A 14,089-nucleotide genomic window follows, 5' to 3' on the forward strand; every position below is an offset into this window, starting at 1 on the left:
TCAAATGAGATCATGCATTGACGCAGTTCGTAGACTGAGCTATTCACACTAAACCCGCAGCAAAAGATTAATGTGAAATTATGGTTTCCGAGAAAGTTCAAGCTACGCATGGGGCGTGGAATACATCCGCACTGCATGCTTGAAACGTTTGGTAATTCGCTAACCGCTCTTAATTGTAATTGATCCGCAGTAGATTTCAAAGCGGCTTGTGCGGTCGACGTAAAAACACAGATTCCAGTGTTAACTGCAATTTATCCAGCTTCTTATAGCGGCCTAACTGCCGGTGGTCGTTTGGCCATTTCGCTCCGGCGTTTTACAATGCGCCACAATTTCGTTTTTCGTTAGGTACATCAACAAATTTTATCGACATACCGATCAGATGCTTGTGATTACTCTCGACTCCTCAACGCGTAGTACGCGAGAAATTTCTTACAAAAACAGGTTTGAGATGTTTTTTCGTTTCGTAGTTGGTTTAGGCTAGAAGGCTTCTGTAAGTTTTACTTTTAATAATATTATGTTGATATAATTAAGCTCCTTTACTTTTATGCACTTTTTATTTGATCGAAAGTGATGTAGTTTGAGCCATTTTTACAAGCGTATCATCTGTGAATGAAATCATTTACTTTACAATGTTATTAAAATGTAATGTAAACGTAATTTAATAAATGTATGATAAAGTAACATTTTAGTTAAAAAGAATCATAAAGAGATTGTTAATTTTGAGAATTTATTTCACTCGAATACATAAAATATACATGAATACAAAACATTAATATATGAAATGGCATATTTATTATATCTTATCGCAATTTGTGATAAACGTTTATCAATTTATATCGTACAAACTTGATGAAAATTTTATTTCTTGCATCAACCTGGGAAAGGATAACATCGTTGAACATAGTAACTGTTATTCTCTATCTTTAACTATCGACATTGTGACATCTTTCGTTACAATACTTTTTCTCCATCGGCGTGAAAAAAGGGCTTGGGTACGGTATAGATAGAATTCTTATCCCTGAAAGCGACGACGCTGGTTGGCCGTGGGTCCCCCTCGCTCATATTACGTCCCTTCCGTTCACGATAGAAGGGAGGAGGAAGAGGGAGCCAGTACAGGGACGAGCAGGGGGATCGTCGGGGCAGGAAATGAAGGGAGTAGTCTGGGGTGATAGGAAAATTTGATGGAGGGTGGCAGAGTGACGGGAGGAATGGGAAGGGGAAGGAGGAAGAGGAGGGAGGGCTATCAATGACGCGTTAGAGCACGTCACGCTGCGCAATGCATCTGCCGCCATATGCCATCATATATATTATCTTGGCGATACGTCAATTCGGCCACTGATCATTATACTGATTACCGCAGCACGCGAACCACTCCGCTCATGTGTGGCCGTTCTCATGACTCCGTTATTAATAAGCAACGTCCACTCTTGATATCGAAACATCGGCGGCAAGCAACAATGCTAAGGGCTAAGACAACACTAAGCGCAAACACTAAGATAAAGCGCTTACATCTTTTGTAGCATGCTAATCCACAGCCTTAATCGGGAAAGGACATTTGTCTTCCTGAAAGTTACATCAGCCAGTTGAGCACGGCGTTCAACGAAAGAATGAATATTGAAATGTGAAGAAAGATATGTATTAGATAATTAATTAATCCGGATCGCGTTTAAATGATGAAATGATGACAATTCAATATAACGTTTTGGATAAGTCTGTTCTTTATTTTTTAAAAACATTGCCTATTTAAAAATTAGCTATAAAATTAATACACAACAAGCTGTTGTTATAAGTATTAGGTACCAAACTTAATTTCCGACTCTCATAAATAGATGGCACCAGCAATGTTGTGACTTTGACAGCTGAAAAGAAGGCTTGACATTTCTCAATAAAATTCAGTACACAATGATTTTTATTCGATAGAAAATGGGATGTGATAAAGAGTTTTTTCGACATGTGCTTCTTCACTACTTTGATTTGAAGAGAAATCCAAATGAAACTCATCGATTGCTCAGTGAAGCTTATGGTGATGCTGAATGCTTCCATCGAAAACAATTTTCACGGAATGGTTTCAACGATTTAAAAGTGGTAATTTTAGCGTGAAAGACAAACAACCAGGTCTGCCAAAAAAGTTTGAAGATGCAAGCATTATTGAATGAAAATCTATCTCAAACGACCAAAGAATTGGCAGAAGCATTAAATGTCACTGACAGAAGTGTTTCCAAACGTTTACACACCATGGGAAAGATTCATAAAGAAGGAAAATGAGTGCCACACGAATTGACTGATGCTGCAATCTCTAATCGTCTTTCCATCGCTAGTTCGTTGCTTGCAAGACATTAAAAAAAGAGTTTTTTGTGGCGTATCGTGACTGGCGACGAAAAATGGATCTATTACGATAATCCGAAACGCAAAAAGTCATGGGAAAAGTCGGGCTAATCATCAACTTCGACGCCCAAACGGAATATTCATGGTCATAAGATAATGCTGCGTATTTGGTGAGATCAGGAAAGGGTAGTGTACCATGAGCTACTGAAACCAAATGAAACAGTCACAACCAACCGCTACCAATAACAATTGAAACGTTTGAACGAGGAATTGATGCAAAAAAGCTATCAATCGCCAGTAATCGACAAAAAGTAATTCTTTTGCACGACAATGCTCGACCACATGTTGCAAGAACCGTTCAACAAGCACTGATAAAGCTTGAATGGGAGGTTCTCCCACACCCAGCCTATTCTCCAGACCTGGCCTCAACAGATTATCACTTGTTCCGATCGATGCAACACGCTATTGAAGATACACACTTAATTAATCTAATTTTCAAGATGTGCAAAAAGGGGTCAAATTAGATCGCTTCAAAAGACAAGAAGTTCTATCGACGCGGAATTTAACTTTTGCCACAAAAATGGGAGTCAGAAAATAATGAAAAATATTTTGATTAATATATTCATTCATTTTGTCATTGAAATAAATGCGTTTTTTAAGCAGAAAAAAGTCGGAAATTAAATTCGGTACCTAATATGTGTTTAGTTTGATTCATTGCTATCTAGACGCGATTGGGATTACTTAATTAATGAACTAATATGTATAATATTTCAAATGTCTAAAATGTTGTAAAATCTAAAAAGAAATCTAAAGAGAAAGAATCTGTGATATTGATAGGATGCGGAAACGAATCGGAAAAGAAGGAGGCGAAAGACTTGCTGAACAGAAGCAGTTCAGATCAGCTACAGCTACATCAGACCTGGAATAGTTCAAGTCATAAATTTTGATATTATACATGAGGCCTCTTCGGTTTGCCACGGAAAAGAAGAAGGAAGAAAGAGGAATAGCCCGACGGTGACGCAACCAACAATGCTCTCATGAGATTTTAACTTTCTTTTTTCATTCTACCAGCCTACAATGGTGGCGCAAACTTTCCCTGGTTTCCCCTGACAAGCTCGCGTACAAAGGACAAAGTTAATACGACGAGAAGAACGCGCGAGCCTCAACTGATCTTTCGACCTCGCCTCTTTTTCCCGTTTCACACTTCCGTGCTGTTGCATTTCAAGGTTGACAGGAATGATCGTACAGATCGTGAATTCGCATATTCTTGGCTAATGAGCAGTAAGATTATTGTTAAAAAATACATTAATACTTTGCATAATCTGATATAAATGATATACAGTTGTGGAATTAATGAAAACTTTATGTTAAATAGGTAAAATGTGTTTACCGTTCTAATTTACTAGTAAAATTAGTTAGTAGTTAAATTATTATCATTTATTCAATTTAAATTAATTTGATGTTTATGTTTGAAAATTTATTTCTTTTATTTATGTAATTTTGTATTTATTATACATATCGCTTATATACATTTTCATGAGAGATATTCTATCTACTCTTTCAAATTCTTCATAATTAAATTTTGCGATTTCAGTTTTAGATAATTCATTAAAAAATAAAAAGATAAAACATTCGAGAAGATTAATGTAACGAGAAAAAACTAATTACTGTCCGAGAACTAAACTTTCTGAAAAAAATATTTGATTCATTTATATTGGTCAAAAATTGCCCGGTTATAACGGGTTTGCGGATCCAAAGTACATTTTTATTCTGGGATAGAGCGAAGCGTATAACGCAGAGCCGACATCCCTTGTTATTTCTCCTATTTTCCGTTGCGATAAATCACGAATGCCGACAGACGGACTAAGGAAGTAGGGCCAACCAGCAGAGGGGGATCTCGTTGCCGGACGCAAAACCAAAACCGTAGCGGAGGACGTCAATATTCCCAAGTAATTTATAGAAGACAACATTTCAAATAAAAAAAATTGTAATCTATTTTTATAACGAATATGATACACGATTTTGACACAATTTGAGAATTACGATATTTTCGCGAATTTTGAGCAATTGCACGCGAACAACTGGGTGATCGATTTTGTCGCAACGTGGTTGCTGCTCGTCGTGGTGCAATTAGTGCGCCATACATTACACGTATAACAAGACATGGCGCCCCGAAGGCGTCGCGCGGCACTCTTGGACACGCGGAGAAAAAGAAGAGACAACGCGGGAATAAAAGAGGGAGGGCGACATACGGGGGCGAGGCGGTAGCGACGTGCCGTTCGCCGTCTCGAGCGACGCTCCTCAAGAACAACTTCTAACTTTTTCTTGGAGGAGAGAAGGTAGAGGATGAACTCACCCTCATATCCTTCTTCCGTCGCCTCGTTTTCTTTCACGATTTCTCTATTCTAGTTCCCCCCGTAGATGCCTCTCGTTGTTGCCAGAAAACCCGCATGCCATTCATCTTACGACACAGGACGAAAATAACACGAATTTAAGAAGCTCACGCTCGTAAACAATAAGGGGAACGCGCGCGCGCGCGCGCTCCCTCTTACATAATGGCGCTGTCCGAAAGTGAAGAAATCGTCTACGTTGGTGACATTATTTATAGTTTCGACGAAACTCAGTTAGCTCAGTTAGCGATTTCGATTGTTAACGTTCGATTATCCGCCGCTGTACTGCAAAACTGGGAACATTGAATATTGTGATATGCGTACTGACAATCAGTTATTCGAATTCAAACGGGTACCGGCGGGTTGGGATATGCTGGAGCACGTGACTCCGAAGACCAAGAGCTGGCGGGGTACACCTGGTGCGTTCTCATGAATTCACTGCCGTTCCTCTCCCCTCCTCTCGAACTTTACACATGTAGCTAACAACGTTCTCAGTTCCGCGCGTCCGCGCGTCCTGCGCATAGGGCGCCGTGTTGAGCTTGTTGGTTATGCTAATGACGTTCGCACGCATGTAGGCCATAATATCGTGGTGGAAATTCATGCTCAGGCACAATGTCGTCCCGATTTGTTGCTATAAAAGTCATCGAGCGTGACGTAACGGCGCATTAAGCACACCGACGTCTCAATAAGTTACGAGCTCAATTGGAGACCGAGACAGTCCAGCAATTATGCTCCCTTAACGTAGCGCTTTTAACGCTACGTTTATGTTAAACGTCATTATTTAAACGTTTTTATTTAAACAGATCTTTAATAAGATTATTATCGCGAACGTTCCCTACGGTCAGAAAGAGTCCCGGTGTACTTTATTATATTTCATTATTAATCAAGGCAATTTGACGGCCATTACGAAATACTTGCGTTAGATTGTGCTTCGTGGGAGAACCAGCGTAACAAGTGGACCGTAGGGAATCGTAAGGATACTACCGAGTCCTTCGTTCGATATATACGACCACCATCGCCACACAATCAAGGGCAGATTTCTGATTGCCACACGCGAGTCCATGCATAATACAAATCTTTCCCTCCCCTGATGCTTTGTCGACCAATTAACTCAAACAATTTTTATCGAATTACATGAAATCGCGTTTGTTATTCTGTTGTAACTTACTTGCGTAGCTTACATTGATAAAACTTATTGTTTCGATTCGTTATATCTCAACCAGTGAAATTTCCAGAATAATTTAGGAAAATTATCTTGTGTCACCGTAAGACTCTCCTAATTATTTATGAAGTGAATAGTTGTTAATAAAATCTGTAGATAGAATGCGCAGAGGGAAGTCCTTTTAGATCTTCAGGCATATGGCACAAAGAAATTGCACGTATTAACGATCGACCTTCGATCAAGGCAATTACTTTCCGACTCTTCTGAAATACCGGAACGTATCGATCGAACCGATCGATGAGTCAAGAGAAGCGTATGGTTGATGTGCGTGTGGTTACGTTAGAGGTCGGCTGTTCGAAGTTCGTCGGCAGGCGTAGGATATCATCTACCGTACCTTTCGTTCCTTTCGTACAATGTACAGGAGGGAGCGGCTATGGAGAAGCATATAATTATCGGTACCGTAATGGCGATCATAAGTCATGGGCGCTTCTCTCCCTCACCCGGTTTCTCCTCTTTCTTCCCCGGATAGGACTGCGGGTCAGCCTGCGGGCAGAAAACGAATACGGATGAAAAATCGAGTGAGTCAATTGGATAAAGTCATCACTTCGCCGCTCGGACGTAGGCCAACTCCATTTTCTTCGAACAAAATTTTCATTCTCATCCCAATAAATCTGGGAATGATCCAAAAGGTTTCTATTAATAAACGTTGGAAATATAATGTGAAAAGGATTGTATAATACTTCATTTTGTGTGTTATTCAGACGATAATCGTCTCTGCACATAATGTATTCAATTTATATTAATATACAGGGTGTCCCGGGTTTTAACCGACAAACTGCGGGAGCATATTCTACTAGTGGAAATAAGAAAAAATTCTTATATCGAGTTTGCTTAGAAATGCTTTATTACAAAGTTATAAACCAATATTGAAAAGAAATATGAGATAAGTAACAACGAAACATAGTGTAGAATTTGAAAGGTCGAAGATGTTTATGTTACGTGTATTCACGTGTATTCATGTTCACTATGTTGAAACGATTCAGTATGATTGTTACTTTCACAAGAGTAGCTGTTAGATTTCAATCGTCGTGTCAACTAGCAATTACTATCAGAATGCCAAAAGTGTTTTCAAATGAGGAATACACCGATATTCATTTCGTGTACGGATTCTGTGACGGAAATGCACGAGCTGCCGTACGAGAGTATCAACGTAGATTTCCTAACAGGAGAGTACCAGATAGATTTAAAGCAACGAGTTACTAATTCAGTTACTGAGATGCAACCAAATTTTCAGGAATGTCGTACTGTAACAAATTCTGTACTACGTCGATGTCTAGCTTGTATCGATGCGCAAAGACAACATTTTGAAATGCGTTACTAAATCATTGCGTAGATAATTTTTATTTTTGTGAAAAAATCCGTTGTTACTTATCTCATATTTCTTTTCAATATTGGTTTATAACTTTGTAATAAAGCATTTCTAAGCAAACTCGATATAAGAATTTTTTCTTATTTCCACTAGTAGAATATGCTCCCGCAGTTTGTCGGTTAAAACCCGGGACACCCTGTATAATACAATATACCCAATTCATGTATGTAATATCTATTGATACTGTGCATTGCTTCAATAGTTTTAATCAAAGTTAAAGTTTTGGTTAAAGTATTTCGACTTCAACATTTTTTTATCTTTTTATTTCCGTTATTTTACATAAGCATATTTGTTTTTCTTAAACTGTACACGCGGCTTCCAATAAGAACAGATTTACATTATAATGATTTCACACATAGTGAGAAATATTATAACATGAAGGATAAATTATGCGGAAACTTTGTAGAAACTAGGCGTGAACGTAAAAGTCATGGCCGTGTTAGCAAAATTGACTTTTCGTGTCTGGCTCATTGAAAGGTCAGCCTCCAAACATCGAACAATGGCGGATCCTTCATTGCTCTCTCAGTGACAAACCCTCGGTTCTAATGTCGTCCGCTCTCGTACTCCTTGATCCACGCGTGCACGCACGTTCCATTATAATACCTGTCCCTAGTTACCTAGTTGCCTTACCAAACCGGTCCTTTAATTGATATTCTTGTGGATTGAGACATGGCCATGCGGTCAGTAGCGGAGTAAATGAAATTATACGAACAATAAGCATGAAAATAAATGTTAAATTACACGTTCAAAAAGTTTTAGAGTTAAATAAACATTACAAAGTATCCAATTTTGCGTAGAAGCAATAATCTCTTCTATAGAGTGTGCTCTTTCTACGATTATTTCATGTTTCGAAGTGAGGTAATTGGGATGAAAATGAACAAAACTGAGATTAAAGCAGAAGATCAGAAAAAAATCATAAGGGAGAGTAGAAGTTTCGCGCTGGATGAGAAGAATTACTATTCATTTACATTGGCAGAAGTAGAAGGAAGATCATATCGCTTCTCCCACATTCATACGCAAGATATTTTAATGCCTCACGCACTCCCCTTTATCTCTTCTCCACTCATTCCTTTCGTTCTCGTGTCAAACACGTTAGAGTAAACGTTCAATTTCCTCAGAAATAATAAACGGCAGAACAAAGTGATAACTTTGATTGCGTATTCAGTTCTTGTTAGCAAAATCAGAAGACAATTTTCATTCTCGTCGATAACAGTTCCTACTTTCGCTTTCGTGCAAGGCACACGGTTCCTCGATGTTGTCACAGCCGGGGGGTTGTACGAAGAGGGATGGAGGGATGACTAGAGCCAAGGGAAAGAGCCTGCGACGTAGAGAAAGAGGGGGGAGGCTTCGTCACGATGGGAGGGGTTGGTTTCAAAGGGGATCTCGGGGTGGGGTGCGCTGACAGCTCGACGCTCTCGTCCGTTCTACGCTCGACGGGAGGATACGCTTCTCTGCACACATTCACGTCCATCCACACACGTACACACGCATACGCGATACTCGCAGAATTGGTTAGCGTGTGGTGGATATATCCCGCGTTCTGCCGTCGTTCTGTGTGTGTTCTCTCTCTTTTTTTTCCGCTCTCTCGCCTTCTCTGTCGGTTCCTCCATTCCTGTCTCCTCTCCCCTGCATGTATACACGTGAACACGCACACGCATAGTTCACGTCTGTTTGCCGCTCTGTACGCTGTTAGTTCACGTTGTGTAGTTTCGTTTCTGTCTGTGCTTCTGGCCGAGTCAGAAGCTCTGACACACGCGGCCTCGCACGAGCATTCGGGACGCGCATTCTGCTGTCAGCTCGTGGCGAACGGGAGTGCAAGGAAGCTTCGCGGGTCGATGCAGTGAAAGTTCGCCGAACAATGTTGTAATCGCTATCACTGTCGTGCACCTATCGGAAAGCGTTATTTGATGATAGTCTCTCTTCTTGCACGTATAGACGTATTGCACGTATGTGTCTCATAGAGAGCCACAGTTGATCATCTCGTTGATTGAGATCAACAGACAATACAGACGTTGCTTTTAGATAAAAGACAAGAAGAAAAGTTCAGTTTTTATCATCACCGAAGTGCAATAAGTGTGTAAACGTCAAATGAAATTAAAAAACTGGTATGCGTTAAATCTGTACGCATATTCCAGAATGTTTCAATCATTCAACATCATCTCATCTCCATGGAATTCTAGATCTCCATGAAAACATAATATCATTTGATTATGTGTAGTGTGTATAAAAGCGCGAAAAAATGGATATTAATTGATTAATCTACGAACACTGGTCCAAGAATATTTCTTCTTATCTAACGAGTAAGTATCGTCTGAGACTCGTGACATCAGTGGATCGATCGCACCTGGCCTCCAGTGGTTTAATTTAGCGTTGTGAGCGAAGATCGTAAAGGGGATAAGTGTTCATCAGAAGCTCGAGCATTTCCTAGGCCGACAACCAGGCTGTTCCGGAACTGACGCGCCGCGTAGTCGGTCGGCTGGTCCGTTATACCGGCGAGTGCACTGGGACTAATTACCGTCGTCACGCGGTTGCATCGCGATGCGAATCACCTAAACGCGAGCGCGAAAATTGCTCCGTTCTCGCCCGGAGATTCTTCGGTCGCGTTGCTCGCGATATGAAAGCGTGACGGGGGACACCGACAAATTGACACCTGTGTACACTTAATTGGCACCGTTTGCACAGTCTGCCGACAGCCGCCTGTCGGTTTTTCGCGGTTGACAACGACCCGATAAGGACACTACGGCCACGACGATCGCGTCCGGTACGCGTAATTGCCGGTCTGCCTGTGACTCGCGCTGCCTGTAATGTTAATTAGCTGATAGCTAACGCGAAGAGTAGCTGCGCTGCGGGAGTATGTGCCGGGAGACGGTAGTGTGCGTAAGTCGTGTGAATTGACGATCTTGGCTACGAGAAACCAACGTGACGACGGATCATGTGGCGAAAGGTATGTTTCGCATAATTACGTTTGCAAAAGAAACATGTGAAGAAATCGTCAAATTGCGAAAATCCGCATGATCAAGACAACTCGATTGTTTAGTAAACCTTACCTAGTTTCTGATCCTTGCTCAAGGATTGATAATTATAAAGAAAGGAAAGATTTATAATTATAAATAGTTGATCACTTTATCGATACAGCGCTTGGTAAATTGCTGATACTTCAGTTTGCAATTCGTTTGAGATGATTCAAGTAAGTCATCATGTGTGGTTGGTGCAGCTATATGGGCGGGTAACTTCTAACATTTGGAACGTGGAAATAAATGTCCTGCTAAGTGCGACGCCCCCATATTATCACGGATTAAGATCTTAAGAACCGAACGTTTCAGATTCGGGGATTTCGTTAGTGGCGAACAGGAGAGCGCAGAGGTAACCCGGTAGGGAGAGCATGACAGGTTTTGGTTACCTGCAGAGATAAGAGAGTCATCTTGTATAATAGTTGACCGGACCCCACTCTCCGGTTTTTCGTTTCGTCACGCACGCGATCTCCACATCGTTCTTTCCTGCTTTTTTTTGTTGGGCAACACGATGGCGATCGAACGATAAAATACGAAACTGGGTGGTCTCCACTGCGTTGGGGTAAACCGCATCATCGATTGACAAACGTATTTTCAAGTGTCGCTAAGTGTCTATTGTCATAACCGGTGTACGATCACATCGGACATAAGAGGCGTTTCGATATGGTATCGGAGCCCTAAGAATACCTAATGAGCCACGAACCCTCTGATTTGACAAGGGTCCGCCGCCAAAGGATTAATATTATCATAAATGATCACATTTTCCTTTGTAATAAGAAAGATTCATGTACAATCAGAAGAAGTTAGGTAATATATATATATGTGTAGAGGAGGGATCATCTTTAGTAATTTTTAGTAATTTTTTCATACGTCTTGCTAACATATCTTCAAGCATTTTAGATATATGAATAAATGTTTGCAATCATTGTTTTGTTGTTCACTGTCTTAGCGTATGTCAATTTTTAGCTAATAAAGTCTGATTTTTCTTTCTTATATTTTATTATCTTATTTCTTATCTTCATTATTTGTCGTTTCTGAATTCAAAGTTGTATAAAATGTGAATTGTATCTTGGAATTTGATCAAGCATCTTTCATTTCTATCGTTGTTACTACATTTTAAGCAAATCTTATTAACCTCTTTGAAAAATCTATAAGGAAAACCTTATTTCATTTTTTGAATCGAGTTCCATGCATTTACCCTATCTACCATCCCAGACAGTGAATCTACAACCCTATGGTATGGAGGGATGATTCGCAGTACCGCGGCGCGACGGGAACGAAAGACGCTTCGCTGCGTTTCTGATTTAGTGGCTGCGCAGGTATGAGGTTAGCGACATATAGTGTGGAAGAGAAGCATAAAGAAGAGCAGAAAGCAAAAGAGGTAATCTCGCGCGAACAAACGCGTCAGTATCATATCCTTTAATCCCATATAACCCCATTTAATGCTTAAACCTTATCGTTTTTGCTTGCATAATGTAATGTTGTATCATTTATCATATATTTGTAATTGTACAACAATTTGGTCAAATATTATACATTCGATAACAAAATTATTAACACTATTATCATAATTTAAATATCAATTCACATCTCTTTAATCATAAATGGTTCATTATCAAGTAAAACATCCATTTAAATAATATTTATAATATTTTATTTATAATTTTTTATTTATAATAATAATATTTATAATGATTGTATTATAAGCTATTAAAGTAAAAAGTAAAATTATTATATATGTGTATATGATATTTTTGAAATACTGTGTTATAACTTGAAACTTAAATTCTTCTTTTATTTTGTGTTTTAGAAACTTTAAATTTAACAAATTTTTCTTTTTGTTTTCTCTTTACTCTTTCCCCGAAGTCTTCACGGAAGCGCATAAGACATATATCAATAACGCAAATTAACTACACTTGGGATGAAAGGGTCGAACAGGGGCGGCGCGTGAATCATTGAATTACTTCGGGTACAGAATGATAGACGTTCCGAGGTACGAATGATGTTTCTAATGACGGCGTGCAGTATTTTCAAGCGCGATAAATCACGGCGGCGGCTCGTAAACCATAAGGGAGTCGATATGTGTATCAATGTAGGCCGAAGCGCGGTGACGAAGGGGGTACGGAAACGGGAAGAATCGGTGCCCACGCTAACGTTATACTGCGGTATGAATGGAACGCTTTTGCGGAGGCTGCCTTACAGAAGGTGGTTAGCGATGATATTTATTGCCGTTTGAACAGTTATCGGCATACGGCTATAGCGTTCCATTGTGAAAAATTGTCAGCGTTTTCACGGGCGTGAACCATATTCTTTTCGCTCCCTGCTTCCTTTCAAGGTTGGAGAAATGGAATTTTGCAAAATCATATCAGATGACAAGTTTTGCTTCTGCCTATTATTTTTGAGAAACCTTCTAATATTGATTTAACTGAAGAAATTACAAGATTTAATGATAAATACAATTGATTCTAAAAACATTTCTATTTTCAACAATTTTTACATCATTTATTGATGTTGGCATCTATCTATATTACAGGACTAACCGTGTGCATTTAAATTTTCGCTTATTTTCAATTGACGTATGAAAATCAGGTTGCCTAGTGCCATGTTCTGATCTTCGCCGCTCAGGGAGCAACGATTATCTCGTATAGTCTTCCGATTTAATTAAGCACGAGCTTCAGTTTCGCCCTTAACTCTCGATATTAGGCCCGCGGCGTATCTATCGGGTCTGTTGAGCCAATCCAAACTCGCCTATGCTCACGCATATACATACACGCGCGCGCGCGCGCGCGCATGTTCATGACTCCCAAGTATAGGTGATCTCGTTCCCAACTCCGGTATTCAGTGGAGTGAGCCACCCTTTGTTCGTATCGTCGGGTCTACGGGGGTTTCGGGCTCCCCGCCATCCGGCAATCTACCGCCGCTGAGCGTCGCGGAGTGCCTCCTACCACCATTCTAACCTATACTCACCCTCCACGCGTTTGCCCCTTCCTTTCTTGCTGCTCGCTCGAGGGTGTCTGCCACGGCCTTTGTGCTCTTGTCAACTTGTCAAACTACCCCCTACCGTGGGTCTTCGTTCTCGGTAGCATCCAATACCATGTCCGTATCGCCGGCCCCTCTTCACCTTCGGCCGAATCCTCGATTTCACCCTCTTAGGACGGGTACCCCTTCCCCTCTCCAAATGGTAACTTCTCTTTTCGTTTCTGTTGCATTCTAGGTTTTATTTGCCCGTTTTCGCATTCGAGACATCGAGACTATGTAAGTTAAAAACAGCTGCGATTTCCACCTTTTGAAGATATTCTTCACAGCGATTTCTTCCATCAATCGCAGTTTTCCTCTCATAGGCTGCCGTCCATTGACGCAAACACAAATAACGAATTCAATTGTATGCAAATCTCTATTTTTACATATCTCTTTTTGAATCGAGTAAATTGCAATTTTTTCCAATAATATTATTAATATCTATATAGGTCATCAAAAAATAATATTTTATACAAAATGTGATTTTACGGGTTGCGTGAAAAAACACCAATTTTCGAGTTTACTGTTGATATGTTAAACGTTTAATGTTAAAAACACGATAGCTCTAATCTCCTACATAAGATAGCCGTGAACGCGTTTAGTAATAACCAGCCATTACCATCGGTAATTATACACGCTCACAAAGACGTGTAGCGTAATTCCGAAATAAACTGATTATGCTTCCTACACGGACATACGGTATATGTGATCAAGATTTGTGATAAGCCGGCTTCTTATTTCCTAATTGTATAAT

The 14,089-nt window shown here is 40.1% G+C and overlaps 1 protein-coding gene across 3 annotated transcripts in view; it reads left to right on the forward strand.

Moving 5' to 3' along the window:
- LOC105282171 (homeotic protein antennapedia) overlaps positions 1-14,089 on the forward strand; it is an 89,790-nt gene that overhangs the window by 55,224 nt on the left and 20,477 nt on the right. The gene's annotated exons all lie outside the window — the stretch shown is intronic.

The sequence above is a fragment of the Ooceraea biroi genome, chromosome 10 (assembly GCF_003672135.1).
Source record: "Ooceraea biroi isolate clonal line C1 chromosome 10, Obir_v5.4, whole genome shotgun sequence".
Lineage (NCBI taxonomy): Eukaryota > Metazoa > Arthropoda > Insecta > Hymenoptera > Formicidae > Ooceraea > Ooceraea biroi.